The following is a 13,440-nucleotide window of genomic DNA, read 5'->3' as shown; positions in this document are numbered from 1 at the left end:
AGGGCTCATGTTGGACTGAGCAAGGTGATTAGCTACAAAGCAAGGAATTCAAGGGATGAGGTGGAGTAGGGGCTACATCTAAGGAGTGAGGCTGTTAGAGGAATTGGTAAAAGAGTTAGAGTAAGAAGAGTGGAGGGCCAGAGTGGTGGAGGTGGCTGGTTCAGAAAGGAGAACACCAAGGGAGTGAGATTGTTCCAGATGAGCTCTTCCATAGGTTGGCATCAGGGCAGGGCAAAGAGGAGTGCTGACCTGCTAGGTTAATTATGGCAGGCTAGCTGCAACACATTGTTTTGAATCATTACTGCAATACTTAGGTTTCTATGCTCAGCCCGACCACCTCTTTCAGCCCTGGACCTGGCCTCCTGCCTCACGGGGGGGGGGGGGGGGGGGGGGGGGGGTGAGGTTGTCAGGCATAGACTTGCTCAGTCTCAGTCTCTCCCCAGCAGCTCAGAATATATCTTCACACTTTCTGTCTTTCCTTCCTCCTGTCTCAGAAAAGCTATCTTTTCTTTTCTCTGGTTCTCTGAGCCTTCCCTTGTGTCCCTGATCTGTTTATTGCCCCCACCCACCCCAAAGTATTTTGCACTTCTCTTGTTTTCTCCAACACTTTCCACTCACTTTCCACCATGAATAAACATGAATATAGTTAGCTAAGAAACAAAATCACAAATTGATTACTCTTTTTCAAGTACTCTTCTCTTTCTCTCCTTACCGAAAGCACCGAAATCATAGAAAAAGTGGTTAATGGCCACTGCCTCCCAGTTCCATCACCCAATTCCTATTTAATCCTCTGCGTTTTGGCTTCTTGGACACTGCTATACGGAACATGTGTTCCTGAAGTCTGCTGGGGCCACCTATTCACCCTCATAAAGGCTTTGTTCAGTCTGGGGCTGTGGCTTCTCTGAGAGATTTATAACTTAGTGACTCTTCCCTTCTTGAACCTCTTTCTTCTGTTTGTGCCCTTGAGCCAGTGCTCTTCTGGAGCCCTGCCCACCTCTCACTTACTGAGAGTGGCACATGCCACTCTCAGTGGCTCAGCCACTTCCTCTCTGTGTAGCGCCAGGCCATTGGTCCTGGTGTACCTTGGTTTCCTCATCCGTTACATGGAAATAGGAACCATACCTGTCCCTTTGGGCTGTGTAAGAGTCCAACGGCAGGATGAACATAAAGCAATTTGCAGGCTACCTAGCTTATCCTAAGTGTTCAGAGTTAGCAGTCAGCATTTTTTCCTCCCTCTCTCCTCTTATGTGACATTTTATTCAACCAAGCATACCTATCGATAATTTGTTGGACTATCTCTGTGCTTTCCTGCCATGCTGATTTTGCTCACACCATTGGCCCTCCCTGGAAGGCACCCCTGCCATCTTCACTTACTGAAATCCTTCCACTTCCTTAAGACTCCACCCCAATGGTACCTTTCCATGAAGCCCTCCCAGCTCACTGAAGCCAAAGCTGATTTTTCCTCCAGTGAAGTCTTTTGCTAATTTTTCTGACATATTTTGCCTTGTATTATAATTATTTAGTTCTATGACTTCTCTTCCTTCCAAGATTTTAGGATCTTTGATGGCAAAAGCACACTTACTAGATGCTGAATACAAGGTGGTCTTGAATGAATTCCTATGGGACTATGTATGCTAATCCAGGGGGGGAAGCATTGCATTAGGTTCAGTGGAAATGTCTTACAAAGAACATAAATGATCTCAAGAGGAAACTGGACAGAATTCACTTAAAGATTCTAAAATAAGATTTCATGGGAAAAAGAATGGCATCAAATAAAATAAACCAGACGGAGAATAGACAGATATATGACTTCACTTTATGTGGAATCTTAAGAAAAAAACAACCCAAAAGCCAAATAAACAAACAAAACAAAAACAAATGCATAGACATCTACAGAGAACAGATTGGTGGTTACCTGAGGGGAAGAGGACTGGGGGCGGGTAAAATGGGTAATGGGGATCAGTTGTGCAGTGATGGACAGTAACTAGACTCAGGTGGTGATCACTGTGTAGTCTACACAAACACCAAATTACAATGCTGTGTGCCTGAAATATATATAATCCTGCATATCAATTTACCACAATAAAAAATGAATAAACACATGAAGCTTTCATTTCTCTTTAATGAATGGAAAACCATGGGGGAAATATATAAAAAAACTGAAGGTCGTAACCAAAGAAAAAGTATTTGATTTGAACATACACAGGAATGAAATGCTGAGTTGAAAGTATTTAGGAATTAATCAAGTAAAGAAAGGAAACTTATATGTTGAGTCCATGCCTGTTCTCAGAAGCTCAGGAAATAACCAAGAGAGTTTGAATTTGTCTTAAAAGAAGAGAAGGGAAGAGAAAGAGAGAGAGATTGGGACAGATCTTGTACACAGTGGGTCTTCAGTATATATGAGTGAATAGTAAATTAAGGAGTGTACTTGTCAGGGTAGAATCTTAGTGCTTTGAGATTCCCATGTTCAACAAGAGTGGACAGAACATGAATAATTCACCTAGGTGGCAACATGAATAATTTGACAATGTGCACTTTTCACTCAGCTGATATTTATCATTGATGCTCATTTTTTCCATTATATTATCTCTTTTCCTGTGTTTTTTTTTTCAAGATACTGCCCCAGTTCTCTCCCTCTTTCTCTTGTCACCCATTCTCAGCTTCTCTTCCTCAGCATCCTATTCTTGGAGAGTGTGTTTTCTCATTTTGCTTCCTATACTCTTTCTACTTGATCTATCCACCTTTGCCCATTATCTCAACTCCCCTTCCCATGCTGGTAATGCTCAAATGCATACCTCCAGGCTCCAGACACCCACATCCAGCCAACTACTTGAAATCTTTACGTCGCACTGAGTGCATACTGACTTCTACAACCCAGCATGGACCCCTGAGCTAGCTACTAATTTGCCACTCCACTCCATCTTTTTCACCTTTATTTAGAATAGTGGCAAAGAGATTTTGAGAGGAAGGGGAGGGAATGAATTGTTGCTGTTTCCAAAACCTCACTTCTCTTTTATTTTCCTGACGAAATCAGCTTGGTCTTATACTTGAATATTTTATTCAGAAAAACAAAACCCATGTGGCTCAGAACCTCCTTCTTTAGGAGTCAGACAAGGGGGTTGCCACCTTTACTTAAATGTTCCTTTGGAGGAAAGAGGAGTTTTACGCCCTCTGAAGTGGCTTGCCCGAGTTCCTCACAACTACGTGTAGTAATCTCTTTCACAGAAATTCTGAGGGCAGTTTTATTCATCCCCATGTATTTCCAGTGATGTTTAAGGCTCAAAGTAGATACGTCCTCCAGGAAGCTACCCACCTACAATAGCTGTGCACTCACTCTAGCCTTGCTTTCCTGCAGAATTAGCCATCTAAGTAAATGGTGCTTCATCATATATTTTCCCAAGCCAGAACACCAGATATTATCTGCTCCAATCTGCTTCTTAATTTCTAACATTAGTGAACTTTCATATTTCAGATAATTCATCCATAGATTCTCTTGAACTCTTCTGCAGAGAATGGGGCCATCTGTGCAAAATCACAGTTTAGTTTCATTCCCTGTAATCAGTATGCCTTTTTATATCTTCCTTGGACCTCCAGGAAAATGCTGAGTGGAAATAGTGATGGCAGACATCTCTGTCTTGTTTCCTTCTTTGAGGGAAATGTTTTTAAATTAATCATTCATCATTAAGTACAATGTATGCTCTAGTTTTTTTGTTTTTGTTTTTGGCAGATACTCTTTATCAAATTAAGTTCTCATGTATTTCTAGCCTGCTGAGATATTTTTAAAATGCCATACATGTGTGTCATCTTTTAACAAATGTTTTTCTTGAAATGATGATACTTCTTGACTCACATAAATCAGGAAGATTTGTCCTCTTCTCTAGTCACTTGGGAAAATGTTCTATGTTTTTCTTTTCTCATATTGCACTTGTCCAGGTTTAGTGTCAACTATTTGCTTGCCTTATAACATGAGGTAAGGAATTTACCCCCCTTTTTGTTCCTCATTGGGACAGTTTGTAAAAGATTAAGATTATATGTTTCTTAAAAGTCTGCTAGAACTCACCTATAAAACTGACTAGACCTAACTGTTTATTTTATTTTACTTTATTTGAATTGTTCCTGAATCCAAGTTCTCCCCCAAATCTTTTTCTCTCTCTGTCTCTCTCTTTCTTTGTGTGTACATAATTTACTTCTTTAACTGCTTAGTGCTAGGTTATAAAAAAAAATAAGTTCACCTGAAACTGATACAAAATAATATTGAATTCAAGCTGTGATTTTTTTATCTCATTGTGTAATGGTTAGCACTCTGGACTTTGAATGCAATCTGTAATTGAAAATAAAATTTAGAAAAAGATAAAAAAGCAAGTAAGCAGTAAGGAACTGTGACAGATAGGAGAAGTTCAGAGGACCAAGGAAAATAACAACTAAATGCATTGTGGGGGCCTGGATAGGATCCTGGAACAAAAGAAGAACATTAGTGGAAAATCAGTTGAGATTTGAGTAAGATCTCCAGTTCAGTTAAATAATGTTGTACCAGTGTTAATTTCTCAGTTTTGATCATTATACTATCATTATGTAATGTGAGGAGAAACAGTGTGAAGGATATACAGGAGCTCTTCTCTTTTTTTGCGACTTTTCTGGAAGTCTAAAATTAGTTTAGAGTGAAAAGTTTAAGAAAGAGATTGTTCCGGTGGCTATGCAGAAAGCAGACGAGGATGGGGGCAGACCGTACACAAGGAAAGCAAGTAGAAGTTCACAAAAGGTGGGTCGGAAGAGGGAAGATGGTGGTTATAAAGAGGAAAGGTAGTTTATTAATTTTTGTACCTCTGTCTCTCTGTTTTTTAATCATCACCCAAGGATATGTCTATTGATTTGAGAGAGAGAGGAAGAGAGAGAGAGAGAGAAAATCGTCAATATGGGAGAGAAACACTGATCAGCTGCCTTCTGTATCTGCCCCAACTGGGGGATTGAACCCGCAACCTCGATATGCACCCTGACGAGGAATTGAACCTGCAGGCTTTTGGTGTACAGGACAATGCTTCAACCAACTGAGGCACCCAACCAGGGTATGTCTCATTTTTTGATTCCTAATATTGTTTATTTCTACAATCTTCCTTTTTAAATTGATAAAACTTGCTAAAATTTTATTAATTTTATTAGTTTTTTTGCAAACTAACTTTTTAAAAATTCTTCTCATTTTTTCTTTGTTTTCTATTACATTCATTTCTGTCTTTATTTTTTCAATAAATATTTGCTGATCTCCTATTATATTCCCAGTACTATTCCAGGCACTTGAAATAAATCAGTGAGCAAAACTGATCAAGATTCTTGTCATCAAATCCACCAAGTTTAAAGCCAGATAAGTCCAGCAGCAGCCCACTGGAAGAGGAAAATGGTACATCTGGGATCAAGCCCAAGTAGCGCCAGAGGGCATGTATAAGCTATTTGAACAGGTAACTACACCCCACATCCCTTCCACAATTACATCAGTGCCTCTGCCCCAGCTCACACTTATGGCCCTATGGAGAGAACCCTGTGACCAGCTGAAGGAAGAGGCATAATAAGCCCAAGCTTGGTTTACAGATGAGTTGGCTTAGTATGTTACATAAGCTGAGAATGAATAATGACTACATTATATAGCCCCATTCAGCAGTGACCTTGAAAGAGGAAAATAAAAGTCTTCCCAATGGGTGGAACTGTGAGACGTGCACTGGTCATCTATCTACCTTGTGTTGAAGAAGTGGCCTTAGGTAAGAATGTATATAGATTTCTGGGCAGTGGCCAATGGCCTGGTTGTCTGGACAGGAAATGTCCTGGAGTATCAGAGACAAGGAAGTCTGGTGTAGAGATGGATCTATGGGAGTGAGCATGAGTGGGATGATCTTTATGTCACACGTAGTGCTCACCAGAAAGCATTCACCATAAAAGAGGCTCTGGACAACTAAGTGTACATGCTGACAAGCTGGTTCAGCCAGTTGACATTAGCCAGCCTTGATCATCAGCCACCCAGCACTGGCATGATGGGCACATGAAAGGAGTGGCCATGGTGATCAACCTGGAGGCTACCGATAAGATCTAGCTACTATTGCCTTGAATATCTGACTTGTGAGCAATAGACACCAACTCCAAGCCCCAGAATATGGTACTATCCCTTGAGAAGGCTGAACAGCCACCTAGTAGCAAGTCAGTTATGTTAGGTTTCTTTCTTCCTGGAAGGAGCAGCATGTGGTTCTCATAGTGATAGGTGATTATTCTGGGCACACCTTGCCTTTCCTACCCACGGTGTGGAACCCAGACAGCATCCTCATCTGGGGGCTTATTGAACTGCAAACTATAGCTACTATGAAAGTCCTTTGGATTCCTTGTACACTGGGCCATGCAGGCAACAAGAGGTGTCGCTATGGTGACAGGAGGCAGAGCTGCTGTTAACAAAGGGGCAGGAAACAGATAACCCACTTGGGAGCCTCTTGGTGCTACCTGGCTCCTTCTAACTGTAAGGGGACACATGTAGCAACCCCAACCTGAGAAGCTGCCTGAGAAATAAAGCTTTGTGTCATACCACCAGCAAAGCCACCAAGACATATTGAAGTGATTGCTGAAGGTGAAAGAAATTCAGAATGGATAATGGGAGGGAGATGGGGAGTACCAGTTATGTCCTGGTAGCAAACCCAACAATGATCCCTTCTCCAAGTTTTCCCTTAAGACTAGAGGCCATGAGAACCATGGAAGGACTGTTCCCCAAACATACATGGAGACAGACATCTATGTTCCTTAAGGGGTGGACACTGGCTGCTGTGGAAATAAACTGCTCAAATCCCCTGCTGTGGGGAGTATAATTGACTGACAACCCCTCTAACTCCAGCACCATGTTCACATGGAAACCTCGATTCCCCTGGGCTGTTTCAGCTGTAGTGGATCGCAACTGGGGTGCTAGTGTAAACCATTCCTGTAGGTCCCATGGAATAACTAATGGGAACCTTTGGCCCCAGAGCTCCCCATCAACTTGGCCAAACTTTCATAGAACTGTGCTGCCATTTGAGACTCTTCTCACCCAAACCTCCTTCCTTTATCCTCTCTTTTCATAGGTGTCCTTCTGATTTATCAGCCTGCTCCTTCTTCCTTTATGCTTCATAATGTATAAAGCTCTGGCCTATCTAAGTCCCATCTTGGCATCTGCTTCTTGGAGGACTGTTACCAACATCTGATATTTAAAGCCATAAGACGGGGTGACATTGCCAAGGTTGTGAGTGCAGATGGAAATTAGAAGTGAACTGAGCTCCAGGATTCTCCAACATTCAGAGTGAAAGAGAGAGAAAGAATTAACAACAGAGATGGACAAGGGCCATCTGGTGAAGTAGGAGGAAAACCAAGAGAATGTGGTATCCTTGAAACCAAGGAAAAAAGGTATACCCGGCTTGTGTATGTCACCGATGCTGCCAGATCATGTGAGCTGAGGATCACAGGATTTAACAAGTTGAAGCTCATTGGTGACTTCAACAAGGGCAGTTTTTGTGACAGACACAGATGATGCCTGATTGGCATGCTTAAGAGACAATGGGAGAACAGGAATTGGAGATGCTGAGTACAGGCAACTTTTGAGGGGAGATTTGTTGCAAAGTGGAACTGAGAAATGGGGCAGGAGCTGGCAGGGGAACTGAGATCAAAGAAAGGAACGATCCAGTAAAGGTAAGAAATGGATGATGTAAGCAGAGTGAAGCACTGCTGGAACAGTGTTGTTGAGCAGGTGATAAAGGATGAGGTCACTGAGTGGGAAGTTCTTCGAAGAGTCTCTGTTCCAACTCTCTGCTACTCCCAGGCCCAAGCTCATCTGAGGTCAGTTAAATGCAAGTGCCTGAAATAGCACAAACTCCCACCCTTCACACAGGGTGTTGCATCAGCTCGGACACTCACCACTGATTTTCAGTCCCCTCTTTGTGTTTGGTATCTAGGAATTTTGCCTCACTTTCTGCGATTTAAACTAATTTTATAACTTTTATCCATTTCTCATTTTTGTGCCTGGATTGTTTTCTGGCTTCCCCAGTCTCCTATCTTACTGCAAATGAGAGTCTCCTACAGCAATTTTTCTCAAGGGCAGATCTAATTAGGTTTCTTCTGTACCCTTTAACCCTTTAGTGGTTTACAGTTACCTTAAGAATAAAATCCAGGCTTCTCATGACAGCATATGAAATCTGCTTCTCTCCTCTCCAGGCTCCCAGCTAGCTGTCCATCCCTGCAGCCCTGGTAAACACCAATATTCAGTCATCAAATATGTCGGTTTGCCTTTTCAGTTTCTGACCTTGGTGCCATTCCGAGGATGGCCTTCTTCACTCTAAGATCAGAAGGCTGTTCTATATTTAATACAGTATGTTTTACTGTATTTTTCACATTTCAGATTTTATTTCCTTATAACTTTTTTAATGATGTAAGTAATTAATTTTTATCTCATTTTTAGCCAATTGCTCTAATGCCCCTTTTTCAACTTTAAATATTAGTGATTTGAAAGAAAGGCTCTGGCATATTTCCATTACCAGCGGCACAGGTCTGGGAGTCAGAGTGGTCTTGGTGTGTCTGACGGAAGCTGGCCTTGCCTCTTCCCTGCTGTTGTGAGGGTTCTCAGGGGCACTTATGTGTGGCATGGGCACCAAAGCGTCGTTTACTAATGTCATTGTGCTGGGCATGATTATGACTTAGTAGGAGTAATAGAATTAATGGATTTTTGGGACTGTATTCTATTCTGTTGAGTTGTGTATCTATACCCATGCCAGGACCATATTGCTTTAATTTCTTGAGGTTTGGTAGAATGTTTTATTTTTATTATTTATTTATTTATTTATTTATTTTTTAAATTATTGAATTTATTGAGGTAACACTTATTAATAAAATTATCTAAGTTTCAGGTATACAATTCTATAATACATCATCTCTGTATTGTATTGTGTACTCACCACCCAAAGTCAAGTCTCCTTCCATCACCATTTATCCTCCCTTTTACCCTCCTCTACCTCCACCCATTCCCCTTTCCCTTCGGTAATCACCACACTGTCTGTATCTATGAAATTGTTTTATTTGTTTAATCCCTTTACCGTTTTTACCACCACCCCACCCCCTGACAACTGTCAGTATGTTCTCTGTTTCTATGAGTCTATTTCTATTTTGCTTGTTAGTTTATTTGGTTCATTAGATTCCACATATGAGGGAAATCATACAGTGTTTGTCTTTCTCTAACTGACTCCTTTCATTTAGCATTGCTCTCTAGGCCCATCTGTGCCGTTGCAAAAGGTAAGATTTCTTTCTTTTTTATAGCTGAGTAGTATTTCATTGTGAAAATGCACTGCAGCTTTTTTTTTACCCATTTATCTACTGATGGGCACTTGAGCTGTTTTGCAAATATTGGCTATTATAAATAATGCTGCAATGAACATAGAGGTGCATAGATTCTTTCAAATTAGTGTTTCAGGTTTCTCTGGATATACTCCCAGAGGTAGAATTGCTAGGTCATCAGACAGTTCCATTTTTAATTTTTTGAGGTAACTCCTCACTGCTTTCCGCAGTGGCTGCACCAGTCTGCATTACCACCAACAGTACAAGAGGGTTAGAATGTTTTAATATCAAATAGGAAAAAATCCCTTGCGTGGATTTTAACTTTTTATAAATAATTTAAAATATCTTTTTATTGCACATATAATAATGTTTTCATTGCTCCTGTTTCTCAAGTCATTAGTTATAAAAATATTTTAATGTTTTTTAGTATTTTAGGAGTTAGTATTTAGGATTTTAGTATTTAGAACATAGTTATAATTCAGAATTAAAAATAAAAAGAGCTCTGACTGGTGTGGCTCAGTGGAGTTAGGGTCAGCCTGCAAACCAAAGTGTCTCTGGTTTGATTCCCAGTCAGGGCACATGCCTGGGTTGTGGGCCTGGCCACCAGTTCGGGATGCGTGAGAGACAACCACGCATAGTTATTTCTCTCCCTTTCTTTCTCTTCCCTTCCCCTCTGTCTAAAAATAAAATAAATAAAATATTTTTAAAATAAAATAAAAATAAATAAAAAGATTACAGGCAAAGAACTTCACAGGAGAAAGTTGAGTGGTTTAGAGTTATTTGGGTTGGCCTGATATGTCATGATAAAGAAATTAACTTATTATATTTCACTGCTATTGAAAATCAAATGAGAGAATAGGTTTAAGTTGCAACATGAGTTTCAGTTAAGCAAAAAGAAAGGATAAGTTTGACTAGGGAGTAAAGTGTGTAAAGTGTACTTACAAACAAATGTTAAATACTCTGTATTTTTTGAAAAAAAAAAAAAAAAAAGTCTGGATTCTCTCCCTCTCTCCCCTCCTTTTTTCTTGAATCCTGCTGAGGAGAAGGAAACAAAACACAGCTCGTTGCATAAGGGGTTTTCTAACTTTGGATTACATGAACTTTAACCTTTAATGCCCACTCACTTGCATTTTGGGGAGTTTTCATGCATGCCAGGAACCACAACATCGCCATCCTCATCAGTCTCACTTAAGCACTTAGTTTTCAACAGTATTATGCAAGGTCCATCTCTTAAAACACTTATTTCCTCTCTCTTAATCAATTTTTCTTTCTTTGTGATTAGTATTTCAAGCATAATACTGAGTCTTTATTTGTTCACATTCTCCCTTAAAATATGGCTTTTCCTTTGTTTATTTTCTGCAAATATATCATGGGGCAGGGAGCAGCAGGAAATGATCCTTCACTGACCACTATGATTCAGCACTCTGAGTTTCTTCTGCTGCATTTTTTTATTCACACTCACACTAATTTTATTAAATCTTCTTCCAATGTTCATAGCAGCACAATTTACAATAGCCAAGTGTTGGAAGCAACCTAGATGCCCATCAGTAAATGAATGGATCAAAAAACTATGGTACATTTACACAATGGAATTCTATGCAGCAGAAAGAAAGAAGGAGCTCCTACCCTTTGCAACAGCATGGATGCAACTGGAAAGTGTTATGCTAAGTGAAATAAGCTAGGCAGTGAAAGACAAATACTGTATGATCTCATCTTTGACAGGAACCTAAACAACAAAACAAAGAAACAAGCAAAATATAACCAAAGACACTGAAATAAAGAACAGACTGACAGAGTTCAGAGGGGAGAGGAGAGGGAATTTCAGGGGAATTTCAGGGGAAAAGGGGAAGAAGGGTTTACAGGAACGAGTATAAGGACACATGGATAAAAACTAGGGGCGGGTGGAAATGGGAGGGAGGGTTGGGTAGGTGGGTTGGGATGGGAGTAAAAGATAGAAAATTGTACTGCAACAACAATTTAAATAAAATAAAAAAAATCTCCTTCCAGACTAATGCACATTATTGACACTACTTTACATTTGAGGCAATGGCAAAATATGACCAGTGAGCTAGAAACAAAGAAAAGATATAGACTCATGGCATTGTAGTTCCTAGAAATGTCTCTGTTCCCAGTAACTTAATTTATTTGGATTAACATTAATTAACCCAATATTATCTAGAGTTAGAATTATAGTAGATGTTGTATGTGAGATGATATGTAGTTATTCATTCATCATTCAGCAAATATTTATTGAGAGCCACCTGTTAGGTTCTGGGAATATACAAAGAAACTAGACATGAAATTTTCAGTCTGGCAGGGTTGGCAGACAGAGGTATTATGCATGCTATGAAAAAAAAGAGGAGTCAATTTATTTATTCAACATACATTTCTGAAACACTTCCTGCTTTGTGCAAAGCATTGCTGTTACATAAACTGGGAAGTAGCTCAGCAGGGGTGCTTGTGTGAGGAGTGGAGTGCCCCCGAGAATGTGGGGGCTTTCTGACCCAGTTGCCTCTCTGGTGCATGATGAGCCAAAGATGACCAGGGAGACAGTGTCAGAAATTTCCCTCCTGTCTTCCTACTGCCTGCCACCATTAGAACTACCTGTCACATGGACTGCCATTTTGAGGAGAGGCAGAGAGAGTGACTGGGGAAGCCACCTCAAGGTGGCAGGTGGAGATGTCAGCAGAAAGGCAGAGAGAGAGACGTCCTCCCAAGCAGGTGAGGCTCTGAGCCGGCCCTGGGGAGGCATAAGTATAGGCCTCTGTAGCCATGGCTTTTCCGTGTGCTCTGCAAGTGGGAGTTTTGATAGCCTTTATGTCGGGAATAATTCCTATGAATAATAAGCCAAAATGTGTTTTTAAAATTCCCTTTTAAAGTTCATTTTAGCTTGGAAGGGGAAGTAAAAATGGCACATCTTCAAAGTAGGAGAAGGAATATTTGTGTCAGAGGAAGAAGCTTTCACCAACAAAACACCCAGAGGCCTTAGGGTTTCTCTAAGAATTTTATTTCAGTGGAATCTTATAAAAGAATGAAACTGTGTACTTTTTTTCTTAAGAAAAAAACGGCAGTAGATTGTTTTCTGTCTGGGAAGATTTTTTTTTAATTTCCCACCCCTGGTTTTTAAATTCTGGCTTTCGTGCTCTATCTGAATTTTGTAAATTGCACTCCTCTTACTCCTTCAATAGCAGAAATAAGTTTTTTCTGTGTAGAAGTGTTTTTTTCTCTTTCTCTGGGAATCAGCTTTCAAGACAGGATGTGGGTAAGAATAGCAAACACCTGAGAAAGTGAGCTGCGATATATTTTATTTCTCTCTATATCATCATCAAAGACTAGCAGTGAAACAGTTAGAATCGCCTTCTCCACGAGACTGTCAGTCTTGCATCTGGAAATTCATCTGGGAAATGTTGTCCAATTAATAATCAGAAGAATAATGCCACACATGTACACACACACAGCCTAGTTTTCTCTCCCTTCAGCCTTTTGCCTTCACAGACACTTCAGACAAGTTTGAAAGAAGACTTATAGAAAAGTGGCAAAGTCTCCAATTCCCATGCTTTGAGGATGGCAGTCAGTAAGAGATAGCAGGGGAAGCTGAATGTTTTCCTTGTAGTGTGTACCTTGGTTGGCCAAGCCACAGAGACTGGGTAGGAAAATGACCCACTGGCATATAGGTAGGCAGGTTCACTCCTGATTATGTGGACTAGAGCAGGCCTTCTAACTTTCATGTCCTTATGAACCACTGGGGATCTTGTTGAAATATAGCTTCTAATTCAGTAGGCTTCTGGAATAGGACCCAAGATTCTGCATTTCTGACGAACTCCCAGGTCATGCAGATCCTGGTACTTTGCTGCACAGAAGAACAATCTGTCCCTGACCTCCTCTTCCTACCTACTGATCGTCATAGCATTTTAGAACTGGAATAGAGATTGAACATTTAGTTACCCCTAAAATATTGGTCTATCGGGTGAGTGACTGCATCACAGGGAGAGCTTTAAAACCCTAGATTCCCAGAGGTTCTGATTCAATGGGTCTGTGGGAAGTCTGGCACAAATAATGCCCCCCCTTTTTTTTAATTACAAAACCTTATTACAAAATCATAAACATGTATTTCTGTAACAT

At 40.4% G+C, this 13,440-nt stretch overlaps 1 long non-coding RNA gene across 1 annotated transcript; it reads left to right on the top strand.

The window, feature by feature from the left end:
• Nucleotides 1-5,028: 5,028 nt before the first annotated feature.
• On the top strand, nucleotides 5,029-7,409 carry LOC118496866. The gene is made up of 3 exons (XR_004899426.1): nucleotides 5,029-5,063; nucleotides 5,275-5,450; nucleotides 7,083-7,409. It is a non-coding gene; the product is annotated as an uncharacterized LOC118496866 (long non-coding RNA).
• The last annotated feature ends 6,031 nt before the right edge of the window (nucleotides 7,410-13,440 follow it).

Source organism: Phyllostomus discolor, chromosome 1, assembly GCF_004126475.2.
Source record: "Phyllostomus discolor isolate MPI-MPIP mPhyDis1 chromosome 1, mPhyDis1.pri.v3, whole genome shotgun sequence".
NCBI classification, from domain to species: Eukaryota; Metazoa; Chordata; class Mammalia; order Chiroptera; family Phyllostomidae; genus Phyllostomus; species Phyllostomus discolor.
Note: the sequence above shows the minus strand (reverse complement) of the source record. Positions and strands in the feature narration are given on the sequence as shown.